The following is a 12,687-nucleotide window of genomic DNA, read 5'->3' on the forward strand; positions in this document are numbered from 1 at the left end:
GCCCCCTACTGCTAGCCCTCCATGTGCCCTCCATTTCTGTGGTTCTGTTCCTGTTCTAGTTGTTTACTTAGTTTCTTTTGGTTTTGCTTTAGGTGTGGTTGTTAATAATTGTGAGTTTGCTGTCCTTTTACTATACATGTCTTTTCTTTATCTTCTTTTCTTAGATAAGTCCCTTTAGCATTTCATAAAATAAGGGCTTGGTGATGATGAACTCCTTTAATTTGACCTTATCTGGGAGGCACTTTATCTTCCCTTCCATTCTAAATGAGAGCTTTGCTGGATAGAGCAATCTGGGATGTAGGTCCTTGTCTTTCATGACTTGGAATATTTCTTTCCAGCCCCTTCTTGCCTGTAAGGTCTCTTTGGAGAAATCAGCTGACAGTCTGATGGGAACTCCTTTGTAGGTTACTGTCCCCTTATCTGTTGCTGCTTCTAGGATTCTCTCCTTCATTTTTACCTTGGCTAATGTAATTATGATGTGCCTTGGTGTGTTTCTTCTTGGGTCTTTGGGGCTCTCTGAGCTTCTTGGATTTCTTGGAAGACTGTTCCCTTTGCCAGTTTGGGGAAGTTCTCCTTTATTATTTGTTCAAATAACTTTTCCACTTGTTCCTCCTCCCCTTCTTGTACCCCTATAATTTGGATATTGGAATGTTTAAAGGTGTCCTTGATGCTTTTAAGCTTTTCTTCGATTTTTTAAATTCTTATTTCATCATGCTTTCCTGCTTGGTTGATTCTATCTTCCTTCTGGTCCACTGTATTTTTTGAGACTCAGATTCTTTCCTTTCACTATTGGCTCTCCTCCGCGTATCTTCCTGCATCTCTTTTATGGTAACCTGCATCCTTTCATCTAAATTGCACCCAAAGTCAACCAATTCCATGAGCTTTCTGATCACCAGTGTTTTGAACTGTGCATCTGATAGATTGGCTATTTCTTGGTTGCTCAAAAGGATGAGTCCTGGGGGACTGATCTGTTCTGCTGGAAACATGTCTTATGTCTTTCCCTGTCTCTCTTATTATTTTTTTTTTCGGTCTGGTCATTCTTGTTATGGTGGGGGGCAGAGCCTTAGGTGTTCACCAGGGCTGAGCACCCCAGTCGCTAGATTGTGACGTTATATGTGGGGGCAGGGGTGGGAGCGGGGACGGGAGGAAACAATGGCGACAGTTCCATTCTCCTGGGCTCAGACACTTCCCTGGGCTCCTGAGCTGCGAGCTCTGCCCTGGTCCACAATCGCTGCCCCACTGATTCCCCCAGCCTCTGCTTGCGTACTCAGGGATCACCACTGCGTTCCTGCGCCCCAGATGGCTGTCGCGTCAATTTTGCGCCAAATTTCCCCCGACCTCCATGCGCCGCCGACCCGCGCCAGCCCCGCGCCCGCTCGGCTCGTCGTCCCCTACCAGTCTGCATGTACGGGTCTACTTCAACTTCTTGGCTGTCTGACTTCCATTCAGATAAATACTCTGACAGTTTTGCGTGATATGATGTCTGTAAATTATTGTTGTTCTATTCTGGTTGTGCGAGGAGGTACGGTGCGTCCACCTATTCCTCCATCTTTCCAGAAGTCCACATTCTACATTTTTACCAGCCGAGGATTTCAATTTCTCTGCTTCCTTACCAACACTTATTAGTGTCTTTTTCATGTGAGTGTCCAGTGGTATCTCATTATGATTCTGATTGATGAAGGGGTTCAGAACAGGCCTCTTCAAGATGTGCTACTTGGCATGTGGAATATTTTGAGCTGAAGGTAATCAAAGCCCTGCAGGCTCAAGAGAAACTTTTACCTTACCCTGGAGGAACTTAAATTTGGAGCCTTGCCTATAGTAAGAGTTATCACCAGAAATCTTTTTTATGACTACTCCACAAGACATGGAAAACATCTAATTACTGAACATCTGTTCTTCTTATTGCCCTTCAGATGACCTTCCTTCCCTCTGAAGCTCCAGCTCCTGACCTCATTCCCTAGCTCAGGATGTTGTATATGCCTCATTTCACCTTTTTGTCTCTGAACTTCTCATGTGTATGGGGTCTTTGACTCTCTTATGTATGTGGGGGTTCCCACATGTGTGTACATAGTTAAACATGGTTATTTTTTCTTGTTAATCTGTCTCATGTCAACTTAATTATTAGACCAGCCAGGATAACCTACAAGGGTAGAAGAAAATGTCTTCCTCCCACACATTGGCATTTCCCCAATGACTGACGATGTTGAGCATCTTTTCATGTGCCTATTGGTCATTTGCGTATTTCTCTGGAGAAATGTCTATTCAAATCCTTTGCCCATTTAAAAATTAAATTATTTTTTAAATTGTTGAATTATGAGAGTTTTTTGTATATTCTGGATACTAGTCTCATATCAGACATATAACTTGCAAATATTTTTCTCATTTTGTGGGTTGTCTTTTCACTTTCTTGATAGTATCTTTTGAAGCACAAATTTTAAAAATTTTAATGAAGTACAACTTATCTATTTTTTATGTTGTTGCTTATGCTTTTGATATCATATCTGAGAAATCACCTTATCCAAAGTCAGCCACAAAGACCCTTCAGTATTCTAAGAGTTTAATCATTTAGCTCTTACATTTAGGTCTTTGATCCATTTCAACTTAATCTTTGTGTATGGTGGGAGGTACCTCAATTATTAAAAGAGTGTAAAGCGTTCCTGAGAGCAAAATGTTTGAGAATCGGTGATTTACTTCTCTGAGCCTCATTTCCTCATCTTTAAATTGGTGATTGTAATTGACTTATAGGGCAGCTAAGTTCAAAAGGACCTGCCAAAAGCAGATGGACTCTGGGCCATTCCTGCTTCTAAAGAAGTAGAAGCTAGAGAAGGAAGGAGTAGAAAGTGCATTTAGAATCAAGGGTTTTAGAATTAGGATGTTAAGTGAAATGTAAGAAAGAGGATATGCATTAGGATAGAAATGATGGGAGTGATTCATCCAAACACTATCAAACATGTTATCATTCCTGCCATCATTCCCTACTTACTGACCTGTTCAAAGATCCTTAACTTCTTCCTGTGGCTCTTTCCTGTCACAACACTTTCCTCACACCAGAGACATTGCAGATCCCCGGTAAAGATTTACTGATGAGCTGAGTGAGGTAGACAAAGAAGCATTTTTTTCTCTCCTTTTTTTTAAATAAACAGAATTATTAATCTGCACCAGGTTCATTTTTAGTCTAAAATAATTCTGATGCCTAACAACCTCATTCATCAATGTTTCAAACTCTAGAAACAGCATTCTTGTTACTTGACATATGAGCAACATTTAATGTCTGTTATTTAACTGCTGTTTATTTACTCTTTGCAACTCTATTTAATGGTGACATTTTCGTTTTTGTCTTTTTCACATTTTATTGATGCTTTTTAACTTAATTAGAATTGACATTCAATATTATTTTATGTTAGTTTCAGGGGTAGAAGTATTTATTTATTTATTTGGCAGCCATCCCCCAGACACTCCCCGCTGCCACTAAGCTTACACTTAGCAAGACTTACAGCCTTTTTTTACTTGAACTTTTAAGCTAAATCTTCCCCATGCTATGTTTGTGAAGTTATATTTTGAACATCAGTATGGGACTTTAAAAGTATCCCTGGTAAATTTCATTTATTTGGCATTTTTAACTTTGGAAACTGTTGAGACCTTTTTGAATTACAATTCTTTCTTCCAAGATATTAAATATCTCTTCTAACTCTGTAACTGAAAATAGGACCTGCTCACCTGGCAGGGGAAACACCAGGTCCCGAAGGTAGCTTCCTGGGGAGAGGCTTACCCACGGCACTCTGGGTGTGCCGACCCCTGTGATTTCCCCCAATGTGGGAAACTCGATTGCATAATTTGTCATAGTGGAACCAAAAAAAAAACAAAAAAACAAGGATAAGCACACCTTATCTATCACAAGTGAGAGGGTTGTTTAGTCAGAGCCAAGGACGGTGCGAAGTGTCTTGTTTCATGTTCAGCTAGTCTAAAATGAGACGTTCTTCTCCTGTGAGTACTGAGCAATGAATGGATGCGCACACCTGAACTACCCAGGTCACTCTACCTTTGTCCTCCAGATGGTTCTCTTGTTTATGTTGTGGACCAGTTTTTAAAATCAGAACCGATAGAATTCCTAGTGAAAGAGAAAGAAAAAACACAGGTACTATCCCGTACAAAAAATAACCATAGCTAATAGCACCTCTACCTTTTATCCTTGGTAACAGCAATCCAGTGAGTTGAAAAGGTAACAAAATAGTCTATTACCCAAATGTTGAAGTCTTGACAAATATAAGCACCTACCAAACGCAGATGGACCATGAGGCCATCCCTGCTTCTAAGGAGAACCTAGAGAAAGGAGTAGAAGGTGCATTTAGAATCAAGGGTTTTGGAATCAAGATATTAAATGGAATGTAAGGAAAAGGAAACACATTAGGAAAGACAATCTGGTTCTGATATTTGTACCTTCAGTAGAGATGCTTTAAATTGCCTAGGAAGAATTAATCTACTAATAATGGACTAAAAATGACCCAGGGCTCCAACAGAATTCTGACAGAGGCCAGATTTAAGCAGTCTCTCTCTCTCCTCTCTTGGTAACCTGGTTTGGGGGTGGAGGTGGTGGTGGTGTGCTGGGAGGATGGTGACACAGGAGATAAGACAAGGTTTGGGTGGGTGGGGGCTGTGTCTTAACAGAGTCTGTTCTCTTGAAAAGTCTCTTGTAGTTTCTTTACATTCTGTTTCCATTTTACACCTAAGTTATACTTGCACATAGTTTAAAGAGTCAAGTAGTTATATAAGGCTTGTTTTGAAAACAGCAATACTCTCTCCATCCCTTGTCACCACTTTCTGCTTCTCAGAGGTAACCATTTTTAACTCTTTTTTTAACTGACTATTTTGGCATTTATCTCTATCTCTAAATGACATGCTTCCATCACTACTTGCTGATTTAAAAAATGTTTATGCATTATTTATTGACTTCTCACCATGAAAGATGAGCATTTCACCTTCTTCACCATCCCCACCACCACAGTCACTCACTCATCCCCGTGGGCGTGTGCACGCCACTTTCCCTGGCCTGCCAACAGCGCTGTGTTGTGATTTTTGGTCATGTTTATATTCCATGTTTATATTGCTATCACTATGTAAATATTATTCACACATGGAGAAGTAATAGATCTGTGATTTCTCGCTTACACAGCTTTTTGTTTTCTCTGGATCTAATATGTTTTGTTTTGTTTTGTTTTCTGTGTATCTATCATTAATTCAACCCAACCTCAAACAATCGTCATTATCTCTTCTCAATACTTTCGGTCACACTGGGTATTCTATCAATTTCATCTTCTAGAAAAAACGTCTCCCGGAGCCTTCTCACCTGGTCGAACCTGGAAGAGTTGCTAAGCCTGCGGCACAGCTCTTGTCCTGGGAATTCTCTTCAACTTCATTCTAGAGGTGCCCATTTCTTCTCTCCTAGGTTGGATTCGCTGTTCCCAGATCCTTTGTGTTCCTTGTTCTTGGTTTCTCCTTGTTTTAAACAAATGCATTCTCTGTGAGTCTCACTGAAAAGACTATTCTTTTTTTTAAGATATTATTTATTTATTTATTTTTAGAGAGATGGGAAGGGAGCGAGAGACACAGGGAGAGAAACACTGATGTGCGAGAGAGACAGTAATTGCCTCTCACACGTGCCCCAATGGGGACCTGGTGCAACCCAGGCATGTCCCCTGATTGGGAATTGACCAGTGACCCTTCAGTTCACAGGCTGGCACTCAATCTGCTGAGCCACAGCAGCCAGGGGGAAAAGACTATTCTCTTTTGCTCAAAGGTATTCTCTTTGTGCTCCATTTTCCAAAATTTCATGATGGTGTGCCTTGGTGTGGATCTATTTTCATTCAATATCAAGGGCTTCTGATGGATTTTTTTTCAATCTAGAAATGCTTATCTTTCTGAGAATTTGTGTGTGTGGGAGGATTAATTAATACTGCCTTCACTTCTTCTTCTCCTCCTTCTCCTCCTCCTCTCTTACTTTCTAATCTCTGGAATTGATCCTCTACGCTTTTAAATGTTTTTCTTTTATTTTCCATGTCCTCTTCTTTTACTTGGTTTTCTAGGTGGCTTTCTTAACTTCATTTTACAAACCTTCTATTGAGTTTTAAAGATCTGTTATCATACTTTAATTTCCAGAAGTTCCTTTAGAATTTTCTTTTTTATTGTATCTTATTCCATGAATGCAGTATTTTCTCTTATTCTTTTAAGAATATCAATTCTAATTTGAGGGAATATTTTGATCCTCCTGTCTTTTAAGTTTTTTTTTTTTGTATTGACAGATCTATTTCCACAGATAACTAAAGCAGTTATTATTCATCCATCTGTTTTCTAGCTTCCAAAGTCTTATTGTGGTATCTTCTCCCATTCTTTTTGTCCTCATTGGAATATGCCTCTTTACAAAAAAATCCTTTATTGTTGTTTTACTAAGGTTTGGGAGCAAATGTACGTGTTCAAAATGTCTTCGTTATCCTGAAACTCGCCTGTAGTTTCTCAGAACCTCTTTACTCCACACATACTTAGAGTACCTCATGTATGTTAAGTATTGTTTGAACACCTGGGATACGACAGTGACTAATAGAGATTATCTCATACTTTCGGAGTTTACATTCTAGTATGTGTGTACAGGGAGAGATAATAAAAATTAAATCTAAAAATGTTGATTATGTAATAGGCATTATATAGGTCAGGTAAAAAGTGCAGCAGGAAATGGATAATTAGAAGTAATTGGCAGGGGGTGGACTCCAGTACTTAATAGAGCGATCAAGGTAGGTGACATTGAGAAAGTAAAATTTGAGCAGAGACTTGAAGGAATCGCAATACAAATACATATATTCGTAATAGGACATGTTTCTATGTTCCCCCCACACACAAGATTTATTCTCTCTTTACCTTATATTGAAAGAAGGGCAATGCCTTCTCTTTATTTTGTATTCTCACTGCACCTGGCATACAGGTCTACAAAGGACCCCACATACTGGTTGCCTGTGTGCCTGGAGAGAGATTTGAACTTAAGGGCTGACATGTCGTGTTCTTTCAGGAAAGATACCATTGCTGAATCTCAGGTTCTCCATTTATACATGGGAATAAAGGTAAACCGCTGGGCCTCTTTCTCTTCCTGAAAACTAAGTACCCATGAGCTTCTGTTAGTAAAGAAAAGTAGAGTGAAAATCATAGTATTATCATGACATTTTTAATGCAAACTGAGAGACACAACCCACATTTTCTTGGCAGGGAGAAAATATTCAACTTATCATGGGCTTTAGATTTACTTTGGGGTATACTGAAGTAAACTGGTTTGCTTCTACCATTTCCACTCACATACCCCTCAAGCCCTAACTCACATTCTTACAGGCTGACTTCATGATCAGATGGCCAAGTGATAATGTTCTTCTGTTCAGAATCACAGTCAAAGGAGCTAACTTTAAGAGAGTACTTACATGCCCAGCACTACCTGTAGATACTGGTAGGTAGAAGTTTAGGAGAAGGAGAGCTGGGAGGGGGAGGAGGGATGGGAGGATGTCCATAGTACTTACAGAAAGGGCTCACATTTGATTAACTGCCTCCAGCCAAGTATCTGGGGTTTTGGGGTTTTTTTAAAGATTTTTGAGAGGGGGGAAGGGAGGGAGAAAGAAAAGGAGAGAAACATCAATGTGTGGTTGCCTCTTGCACTTCACCTACTGGGAACCTAACCCACAACCCAAGAATGTGCCCTGACCTGGAATCAAACCAACGACCCTTTGGTTTGCAGGCCAGCACTCAGTCCACTGAGTCACACCAGGTGAGGCCCAAGTATCTGTTTTTAACAGGATAACAAGAGGTGGTCTGGAGCAAGATAAAAATCTGAGTTAACAGACCTCTACCCATACTTATGCTTAGGAGGTCAGACCCTCCCTTGGAAGAGTATGCACCACTTTCTCCCACCAAACTGATATGTAATTCCCTCACTCCACCCCACAAATTATATAAGTCCTGAGGACAAAGAGACCAAGTGCCTATGCCTTTCTCACTCACCCCTGCTAGGCCCCTTCTCTTCCAAACATATCACTAATAGACTTTGCTTACACACTAATAGGTTTGCTGATCTGCAATTCTTTACTGTGTCAGCAAGAAGAACCGAGCCTCCCACAGCAATACAATAACCTGATGAGACATAAGTTATTAGCCCTATTTTCAAATAAGGAACCTGAATCTTGAGGGATTTAATGACTTGTCTAAAGTCACACTGCTGGTAAGTGACACAACCAGAATTCAGCTGACATCAGTCTGACTCCCAACCACAAGCTCTATCTGCACTACACTGACTTCCTAGGACAGTCTCCTAGAGTGGCATTTCAGAACATTTTATGATTCATCAAAAAAGGAGATACTAAATTGAAGTTTTTGAAATGTGAACAAATTGAGCTTAAGAAAACAAACTCTTATTTAGTAGGTATATTAGTATGGGTTCTTGTGAGAAAGAATGAGTGACACAGTCATACAAAAGGATATCTATCTTCTCTATCTGTCTGTTATCTATCATCTCTCTCTTCCTTGCCTGATCTACTGATCTACCAATAGAGAGACAGAATTATTATAAGGAATGGTCTCATTTACCAAGATCTGCAGGAGTCAAGAGCTGCAGTCAGTGACTAGAGACCCAAGAGAGCAGATGGCTTAGTTCCCACCTGAGTCTGAGTCCAAAGGCAAGTGGACCCATGTCCCAACGCAAAGACAGCCAGGCAGAGAAAAATTCTTTCTTATTAAGCTTTTTATTCTATTCATGCTTTCAACTGATTGGATGAGGCCCACCCATATTGGAGAGGTCCACCTGCTTTACTCAGTCTCCTAATTCAAAACACCCTCACAGACATACCCAGAATAATAATTAACCATATATGTGGGCACCCTGTGGCCCAATCAGGTAGGTACATAAAATAAACCATTACAGTGAGTAATACATTTAGGAAATTTATTTCTGTAAGATAAACTATTGGTAAAGAAATATAAATTGTTTGTTAATAATTTGTTAACAATTGTTTGAAGTTGTCCATTGGAGATAGGTCTGCACCAGAGTCTATAGCAGATCTACCTACATAGAGACAAACATGAGGAGGCAGTCAAAATGGGAAGACAAAGAAACAGGCCCCAAGTGAAACAATAAGAGAATCCTCCAGAAGGAGAACTAAATGAAAGGGAGGCAAGTAATTTATCAGATACAGACTTTAGAGTAATGATTATAAGGACATACTCAACAGCATTTAAAAAAAGACATAGAAGCAATAAAAAAAGAACCAGTCATAAATTTTAAAAATGCAATATTTGAAATAAATAATATACCAGAAGGAATAAACAGTAGGTTAGATGAAGCAGAGGATTGAGTCAGTGATTTGGAAGACAAGGTAGAAAAAACACCCAAGTAGAGCAGCAAAAAGAAAAAAGAATTAAAAAGAATGAGGTGCCGAAGAAACCCTTGGGACAATACTCAGGGGCTGATAATACCTGGGGGTGTGCAAGAGGCAACCTTTCTCTCACGCACTGATGTTTCTCTCCCTCTCTTTCTCCTTCCCTTCCCCTCTCTCTAAAAATAAATAAATAAAATCCAAAAAAAGTATATGCCAATAATGAACTAACAAAAAAGAAAATTAAGAAAACGATTTCTTTCACAATTGCTTAAAAAAGAATAAAATACCTAGGAATAAATCTACCAAGGATATAAAAGACCTGTACTTGGAAAATTATGGCACTGAGGAAAGAAATTGAAGAAGATACAAATAAGTGGAAGCACATACCATGTTCATGGAAAAGAAGAATTAACATCATTAAAATGTCCATGCTACCCAAAGCAATCTATAGATTCTGTGCAATTCCTATCAAGATTCCAATGGTATATTTCACAGAACTAGAACAAATATTTCAAAAATTTATATGGAACCACAAAAGGCCCTGAATGGCAACGATCCTGAGAAAGAAGAACAAAGTTGGAGGAATCATGCTACCTAATATCAAACTATATCCTATGAGGCTATAGTAATTGAAACAACATGATAGTGGCATAAAAACAGATGCATAGATTAATGGAACAGAATAGAGACCCCAGAAATAAACCCATACCTTTATAGTCAATTAATATTAGACAGAGGAAACAAGCACATACAATGGGCTAAAGATAGTTTATACAATAAATGGTGTTAGGAAAACTGGACAGATATGTACAGAAAAATTAAAATAGACCATCTTTTTACACCACACACAAGAATAAATTCAAGATGGATTAAAAGACTTAAATATTAGACCTGATACCATAAAAATCCTAGAAAAAAAACATAGGCAGTAAAATCTCAGACATTGCTCATAGCAATATTTATCTGATGTATCTTACCAGGCAAGGAAAACAAAAGAAAAAAATGAACAAATGGGATTATGTCAAACTAAAAATTTTTTGCACAACAAAGAACCATCATCAACAACAACAACAACAACAACAAAAAAGCCCTAGCTGGTGTGGCTCAGTGGATTGAGTGCCCACCTGCAAACCAAAAAGTCATGGGTTTGACTCCCAGTCAGGGCCCATACCTGGGTTGCAGGCCAGGTCCCCAGTTGGGGATGTGTGAGAGGCAACCAATCGATGTTTCCCTCCCTCTCTTTCTTCCTCCTTTCCCTTCTCTCTAAAAGTAAATAAATAATAACTTTAAAAAAACCCCATAGAATGGGAGAACATATTCTCCAATACATCAGAGGTTAATATCCAAAATTTATAAAGAACTTACAAAACTCAAGGCCAAAAACACTCCCAAACAATCCAATTAAAAAATGGGCAAGGTTGAGTGCAGGCTGGGAGCCAAAGTGTCCCAGGTTCGATTCCCAGCTAGGGTACATTCCTGGGTTGCAGGCCATAACCCCCAGCAACCGCACATTGATATTTCTCTCTCTCTCCCTCCCTCCCTTCCCTCCCTAAAAATAAAAAAATAAATAAATAAAATCTTAAAAAAAAAAGAGAGATCTCTATTTAGTTAAAAAAAAAATGGGCAAGGGACCTGAATAGACACTTCTCCAAAGAGGACATACAGATGGCCAATAGACATAAAAAATGTTCAATGTCCTGGCTGACATAGCTCAGTGGATTGAGTGCGGGCTGCAAACCAAAGTGTCGCAGGTTCGATTCCCAGTCAGGGTACATGCCTGGGTTGCAGGCCATGACCCCCAGCAACTGCACTTGGATGTTTCTCTCTCTATCTCCTTCCCTTCCCTCTCTAAAAATAAATAAGTAAAATTTCAAAAAAAAAATGCTCAATGTTACTAATCATCAGAGAAATGCAAATTAAAACCACAATGAGTTATCACCTCACACCTGTCAGAATGGCCACCATCAATAAATAAAAAACCAACAAGTGTGAGGATGTGGAGAAAGGGGAACTCTTTTGCACTGTTGGTGTGAATTGCAGACTGGTACAATTGCTGTGGACAGCAGGATGGATATACTTTGAAAAATTCAAAATGGAACTACCTTTTGACCCGGCAGTCCCACTTATGGGAATATATGTGAAGAAACCCAAAACACTAATTCAAAAAAACATAAGCACCCCAGTGTTCATTGCAGCATTATTTACAATTGCAAAGATATGGAAGCAGCCCAAGTATCCATCATTAGATGAGTGGATAAAACAACTATGGGACATTTACACAATGGAATACTACTCGGCTGGAAAGAAAGAAAGAAAGAAAGAAAGAAAGAAAGAAAGAAAGAAAGAAAGAAAGAAAGGAAGAAAGAAAAGAAAGAAAGAGAAAGAGAGAGAAGGAAGGAAGGAAGGAAGGAAGGAAGGAAGGAAGGAAGGAAGGAAGGAAGGAAGGAAGGAAGAAAAAGAAAAGAAAGAAAGAAAAATTTACCCTTTGCAACAGCATGGATCATCCTGGAGAACTTGATGTTAAGTAAAATGAGCCAGTCAGAGAAAGACAAATACCATATGATTCCACTCATATCTAGAATCTAATGAACAAACTGAACTAACAAACAAAATAGAGACAGACTATAGATGGGGAGCAGGGTGACAGCTATGGGGTGGGGGTGGGGGGGTTAAGGGGTGAGGCATTGAGCAAAAGGGAGCAAGGACTCATGGACATGGACAACAGTGTGGTGATTGCAGGGGGAAGGGGTTATAAGGGGGTTAAAAAGTAATGGAAAAATACAATAAAAATATTTAAAAAACTAGTATTTTTTAAAATTTTTTAAAGACTTTACCTGGCTGGTGTAGCTCAGTGGAATGAGCGTAGGCTGCGAACCAAAGTGTCACAGGTTCGATTCCCATCAGGGCACATGCCTGGGTTGCAGGCCATGGCCCCCAGCAACCGCACCTTGATATTTCTCTCTCTCTCTCTCTCCCTCCCTTCCCTCTCTAAAAATAAATAAATAAAATCTTTTTAAAAAGTTTATTCTAAATATATATATATATATATATATGTAAAAAAAAGACTTTATTTTTAGAGAGAGGGGAAGGGAAGGAGAAAGAGAGGAAGAGAAACATCAAAGTGTGGTTGCCTCTCACACACCCCCAGTTGGGGACCTGGCCTGCAATCCATGCCTGGACCAGGCATGTGCCCTGACCGGGAACCGAACCAGTGACCCTTAGGTTTGCAGGTCACCACTCAATTCACTGAGCCACACCAGCCAGGGCAACAAATAGTATTTTTAACTAC

General features: G+C 39.4%; 1 pseudogene; it reads left to right on the top strand.

Annotated features, from left to right (window-relative positions):
• The first annotated feature begins 3,709 nt into the window (after positions 1-3,709).
• On the top strand, positions 3,710-3,852 carry LOC123829158 (annotated as a pseudogene).
• The last annotated feature ends 8,835 nt before the right edge of the window (positions 3,853-12,687 follow it).

The sequence above is a fragment of the Phyllostomus hastatus genome, unplaced genomic scaffold (genome assembly GCF_019186645.2).
Source record: "Phyllostomus hastatus isolate PE091 unplaced genomic scaffold, TTU_PhHast_1.1 phas_scaffold_1066, whole genome shotgun sequence".
NCBI classification, from domain to species: Eukaryota; Metazoa; Chordata; class Mammalia; order Chiroptera; family Phyllostomidae; genus Phyllostomus; species Phyllostomus hastatus.